Source organism: Ostrinia nubilalis, chromosome W (genome assembly GCF_963855985.1).
Source record: "Ostrinia nubilalis chromosome W, ilOstNubi1.1, whole genome shotgun sequence".
Taxonomy (NCBI): Eukaryota; Metazoa; Arthropoda; class Insecta; order Lepidoptera; family Crambidae; genus Ostrinia; species Ostrinia nubilalis.
In genome coordinates, this window is record NC_087118.1 from 4,089,437 (window position 1) to 4,095,752 (window position 6,316).

The window sequence follows — 6,316 nt, forward strand, 5'->3', positions numbered from 1 at the left end:
GGGCAATTTGCCCGAAGTTCAGCTATAGAACGCCAAGGCATCTCTGCCTGAAGTTCAGCTATAGAACGCCAAGGCATCTCTGCCTGAAGTTCAGCTATAGAACGCCAAGGCATATGCCTGAAGTTCAGCTATAGAACGCCAAGGCATCTGCCTGAAGTTCCCATAACGGACGCCAAGGCTACCAGCCTGAAGTCCTGAACAATGAACGCCAAGGCTTTAGTAAGCCTGAAGTTCAAATAAAAAGAAAAACTCTTACATACCCTCGAAAAAGGCTGCACATGACTCCGGGCACCACTCGCCGCGCCAAGGCACCATGTACTGTGCCGCTGCTTGCGTGGTCTTCCCATAACTGCCACTGAGCAACTTGAGCTCGTACCGTCCATTCAGTAAAACCTTCATGACTCGATAAGGGCCTCGCATCCCCGGATCGAGTTTTCCTGTGGACTGGGAGTACTTGATGACGAACACCAGGTCATCGAGTTTAAACTGGCGAGGTGGGCGCCTAAGTCGGTTAGCATATTCGTCTTGTCGTTGTTTGTTGGCAGCCATCAGCTCGCTTGCCCGGATCCAGTTTCGGTTCACAGTTTCGGTTTTATCGCGTTCGTTGAGTGTAGTCGTGTGCAGCAGCGTGGCTCCGCGGAAGCGTCGTAGACCCTCTGCCCGACTACTACCCGCGCGCGAGCCGATCCCCGTGATACCCTCCACCACCTTCGCCCGAGCCACCCAGTCGCGCCGCAGTTCGTCTCCGCAGAAGCGTCGAGCGAGACCCGTCGCCGCGCCCTCCAGCTCGGTGCGAAGCAGCACCACCGCGTCGCGCGCCCGTCTCCGCCGTAGGCGTTGAGAGTCCCGCCGTCGCGAGTGCGTGTGCGAGTGTCGAGAGCGATATCGCTATCTCTTTCTCCCGCGAATTGGACGCTATCTACCCGCGACAGTGACGCTTTTTGTGTTGTGCCGTCCAAAAATAGTGCAAGTGAGGGTAGGCTGACATCGAAGAGTACCCACCGAATATTTGCAAAAATATCACGGAGGTACTCGTTCACCGCGACTACCCTCACTAAAACTTTTTATTCGTCGACCCGCGAATATCGCGATATACCGACATCCTGCAGTCCTGCAAAATGTCGGACGGCGAGGAAGTGCCGCCCCCACAGCGCCAGCCGGCGTACAGGCCTCTTGCGAGGCCCGCTCAGCCCGCCGCCGCCGCCACGAGCGGCCAGCCGAGGCAGCGCCCGGCCGCGCTCAGCCGCGGGCCGACCGCAGCGACCCAGCAAGGGCCCCCCGCCCCCCTCCCCGGCCGCGACAGCCACCGCCGCCCCAGACACCACCCGGACTCCTCAGAGGGATCGCTCTCCGAGGAGAAAAGACCCAGAGTCGGGCCCTCGCCGAAGCAGAGGGCATCGACACCGGAGCCACAGATCTCACCAATAGAGAGGTATGTCCCGGGATACCGCGGGGAAAACACCCTGCGGACCCCTACCGCATCCCCGGTCGGGTCCGCCTCAGCGCCCGCATCTCCATCCGCCCACGGCTCCTCGGCCTCGGCCCGTTTCTCCTCGGAAGGCCGATCAGACACGACAGCCGAAGGCAGCCAGCCGAGTGGGACGCTGGCCCCCCAGGTGGTCTCCGACGAGGACTACCTGGACTACGTAGCTCCTCGGCCGGCCTCATCTAACTCCACGGCCCCAACGTCCTACGCGGCGTTGAACAGCCCCGCGCGGACGTACGCCGCGACACTGAATGCTACCGGGTAGTGCAGCGCCACCTCGTCGAGGCGGCACGCCAAAACGCAGACCTTCACTGGTTCTGTTACGCGCTCCCGACAGAGCTCCCCACAAAAGTGGCCAGCGGACTCCCAGCAGACACCGACCCCGCTGAGCTCAAAGCGGCACTGGACTCGCTGGGCTACCACGTCCAGCACGTGAGGCACATCCCCCCGAGGAGGGGCAGAGCTGGCTGCCTCTACCACGTGCAGCTGGACCACCTAGACCAGCAGGAGCTCTCCCGCCTCTATGCGGTGACCGAGCTCCTCTACATGCCAGGCATTGTCATCGAGGCCTGGCGAGGACGCAGCGGGCCTGCACAATGCCACCGCTGCCAGGCATTCGGCCACGCTTCCGCCGGCTGCCACCGCCCTCCAAGGTGCGTACGCTGCGGCGAGGGGCACATCGTCGCGGACTGTCCAGTGCCTCGCGACCTCCCTCCCAAATGCGCCAACTGCGGGGCATCTGCGGTCGTTCGCCGGGTGCGCGGCGAACGACCGCAGATGCCCCGCCTACAAACAAGAGGCAAGAGCCAAGGGTGCGAAGACACACCCCCCGGTACCGGACCGCCCCCGCCCCCGCCCACCGCAGGCGGACACTCGTCCCCCCAGGACGTCCGAACGGCCCCCTAAGGCCAAGACTGCCCACCATGAGCGCCCAACCGCGGCGCACGAAGCGGCGGAACCCCCCCGCGCAGAGGGGCCACTCCGCCCACCCCAACTACCGCACGGCACCCACCAACTGCCGACGCCCCACTACGGGACGCTGGCCCCCCCGGCGAACGGCCCCACGGACCGCACAGCCCAACTCCCGCCCCAACCCAAGAGGCGCAATAATAGGAAGGGCAGGCGTAAAAGGAAGCGCCGCCAACCTACTACCCAGCCCCCCAAAAAGGGGCACGGAGAAGGCGAGCACACGCCCGCACCGGCTCAACAGCCACCCCTGCTCCAAGGGGCCCAGAAGCCGAGGCCACCAGCACTGGCACCAAACCCGCCTGCTGCCTCGCAGCAGCCCCCCCTGGAGCAGACCCAGAATGCTGCAGATGCGGTACCTCCTACGGCAACAGCCAGCAGCACCTCACGGCCCTCTGGAGGCCCCCCGCCCAGCTGGCGGGCACCCACGCACCTGCGCCCGACACAAGCGCAAGACCCCAGAACGCAAGCGCGCCCGTATGCGCCGTCTCCCTTCCCAACTTCGGCCCAACAATGGCCGTCAGCGCCGCCTTCACAGGCCTCAGGTGCGGAGCACCCAAACTCCCTTGCCCCCCTCCTACACATGATGATCCAGAACCAGAGACCGATCTCAACGCCAAACACCCCGTATGGGGATCGCTCATGACGACCCCTGCGGGCGTTCGACTGCTGGAGATATGCGAGAGGGGAAACATAACCACCCACGGACCACAGGCCCCCACCAACATACCCTCCGACGAGGCCCGGAAAGCCGATGTGCTGGACATAGCCTTGTCCCACAACGTGCCCTGGCCAATTGAAGTCGAGGCGCTATACGACCTGGACACGCAGCACCTGCCGATCCTCGTCACGCTGGCGCCCCGCCCTGACGCCATAAACCCCCGCAAACCACCCGCCAAGGTCAACTGGGCGACCTTTAAGGCGGAACTGGCCAACCTGACTCTCGAGAGCCGCCTCTCTAACGCTGAGGAAGTGGAGGCAGCGGTCGAGCACTTCACCTCGCGCGTGCTGGCAGCCAAAGAAGCGGCAACCACCGTCTGCACGAGGGCCAGCAACCGGCGGGACGATCTCCCCGCCAACATCACCAAGGACCTGCGCAAGAAACGCAACCTCAGACGCCTGTGGGCAACAACTCGCTGCCCCAGAATCAAGGCGGAACTCAACCGCCTCACATTCGAGGTGTCTGCAGCGGTGAAGGAATGGCACGGTGCTAGCTGGGAGAAGCACATAGACCGTGTAACAGATAGCACCGCTGACCTCTTCAAGCTGAACAGACAGCTCTCCAGGCCGCCCACATCAACCTGCCCGCTGGTGGACGCCACCGGCGCCCGCCACTACGCGGCTGCAGACCGCGCCCGCCTACTGGCGGACCACCTGGAGGTGCAGTTCACCCCGCACCCCGCCGCCACCGACGCGGACACGACCGCCCACCACGACCACGTGCGGCGCTGCGTCGAGGAGATGCTGTCCTCTCCCCCGCCTCCGCTCAGCGGGGACGACTTCATCTCCCCCGCTGAGCTCCGCAAGTCTGCGCTGAGGCTGAACAAGCGCAAGGCTCCCGGCCCAGACAACATCTCCTCCGCGGCCATCGCCAACCTGCCTGGGAGAGCAATGGTGACGCTGACGCGCAACTTCAACGGCATCCTGCGCACCAGCCACTTTCCCAGTGCGTGGAAAACCGGCAGCGTCATCACGCTGCCCAAGCCTGGCAAAGACCGCCGAAGCCCGGCCAGCTACAGGCCGATAACGCTGCTGTCCCACCTAGCGAAGCTCTTCGAACGCCTGCTGCTGCGCCGAGTCCGCCCGCTCGTCCCGTTGAGAGACGAGCAATTCGGATTCCGCAGCGGCCACTCCACCACACTGCAGCTGGTAAGGGTGTTGCACATGCTGGCCGACGAGAAGAACCAGGGCCACCGCTCCGTCGGGGTGTTCCTTGACGTCGAGAAGGCCTTCGACCGGGTCTGGCATGTCGGCCTGCTGTACAAGCTCAAGCCGCTGCTCCCTCCTGCGCTGGTGCACCTGATCGCCTCGTTCCTCCGCGACCGCACGTTCACCGTGGTCGTGGAGGGAGAGGCCTCCCAGCCGCGCAGCATCAGGGCAGGCGTTCCACAAGGCAGCTGTCTGTCGCCGACGCTATACGCCACTTACACCAACGACATCCCCACCCTCCGCGACCATCTTCGAGAGGGAGAACGGGATGTGGCGTTAGCGTTGTTTGCCGACGACAGCGCCTTCATCTCATCTTCACGCAACATAAGCGTGGCGACTGCGAGGATGCAGCGCCTCCTCGATCTGCTCCCCCCCTGGCTAGACCGCTGGCGAATCGCGGTCAATGTGGGCAAGACCGCCGCCATAGCGTTCGGGGCGGGGAAACCACCGCCACACCTCACGCTACGTGACCAGGGCATCGCTTGGGAGACCACAGTGACCTACCTCGGGTGCCGCATCGACCGCTCGCTGCGCATGGGGCCACAGGTGACCCATGTGGTTCGCCAGGCCCAAATCGCGCGAGCCATCCTGCGCCCGGTGCTCAGCTCGCGGCTCCCCTTGAGTACCAAACTGATGGTCTACAAGACATATGTCCGGTCGCGCCTCACCTACGCGGCCCCAGCGTGGTACCCCCTCATCTCCCGAACCAACAAGGAGAAGATCCAGGCGCAGCAGAACGTGTCCCTCCGCGTCATCACCGGGGCGGGGCGATACGTCCGCAACGACATCATTACCCGGGACATCAACGTGGAGACAGTGGAGGAGTTCATCACGCGCCTGGCGTGGGTCATGTACGACCGCGCGGACAACAGCCCCCACTGCCATCTCCACAACATCGCGCCAACACCAGCCCGCCCCCCGGGCAACCGCCCCCTCCCCCGGGACCTCCTGCTGCCAGAAGCAGAGGACGCCGACACCTCCCAGCCTGCTGCGCCTGCGAGACCCGTCTCCGCACCAGCCGTCTCCGCACCAGCCGTCACAGCACCGAAGCCACGCTTCAGAATAGTGACGGCCCAACGCCCGCACCAAGAGAACACAGCAGCAACACATACTGCAAACATATGACTGCCTGAAAGCTCCCTGGCATCCAGGAACCGCCCGCTCGCTGGTCGTTCACTGGGCCTCGACCAACGTCGACTCACCCGGTGGGCTGGTACCGCGCCGAGGGCGGGACAGTGGTGCCAGGTAGAAGCCCAGGCAGTCCGTCGCCAAAGCGACGCCAAAACCACCGACTGGCAGTAGCCAGTCGAGATGCAGCACGGGCCATGAGCACAAGCTCAACGCCCGAACCGGCCAAGAAGGTCGAAGACCTGTGATCGATGGCCGGATCCGACAAAGCTCACGCCACGCTTCTCTGTTAGGGTTGGTGCCCTCAACAGCAAAGTCACGAACCAGGTTTTGGATAAGTGGCGTGGTTCCATCGGTGCCAATCATCAGGTTTAAGGGTGAAGCCTGGGTAGTTTTCTGCTTGGTAATGTTGACAACCAATTGCAGCTTCCACAAGGTTTCGGACCAGGAGGAGGCTTTGTGGTTCACCTCAATCCGCAGCATGTTAAGAATGGTGCGGATGTATCGTTCCGCCTGACCCACTGTGAACCAAAACCCCATTCTAGCTGGACAAAATTATTTAAGGCTTGTAATAGGTCCTATTTGCTTTAAATACTCTTACTTTGATATGATATGTTAAAAAAAAAGCACAGAAAGCTTTTAATTAGGATAAAACCAAAAACCAGTATACGCTGACCCACTTTATCAAACATTTTGTACGTGTATGGAGGTCTAGTTAAACTGGACTTCTAAGTTAAGGTAAATTATTGTGTTTTTATGCTAGTGCTCGATATTTTAACAGCTTGACATTAGTTCTGTGAAAGTATT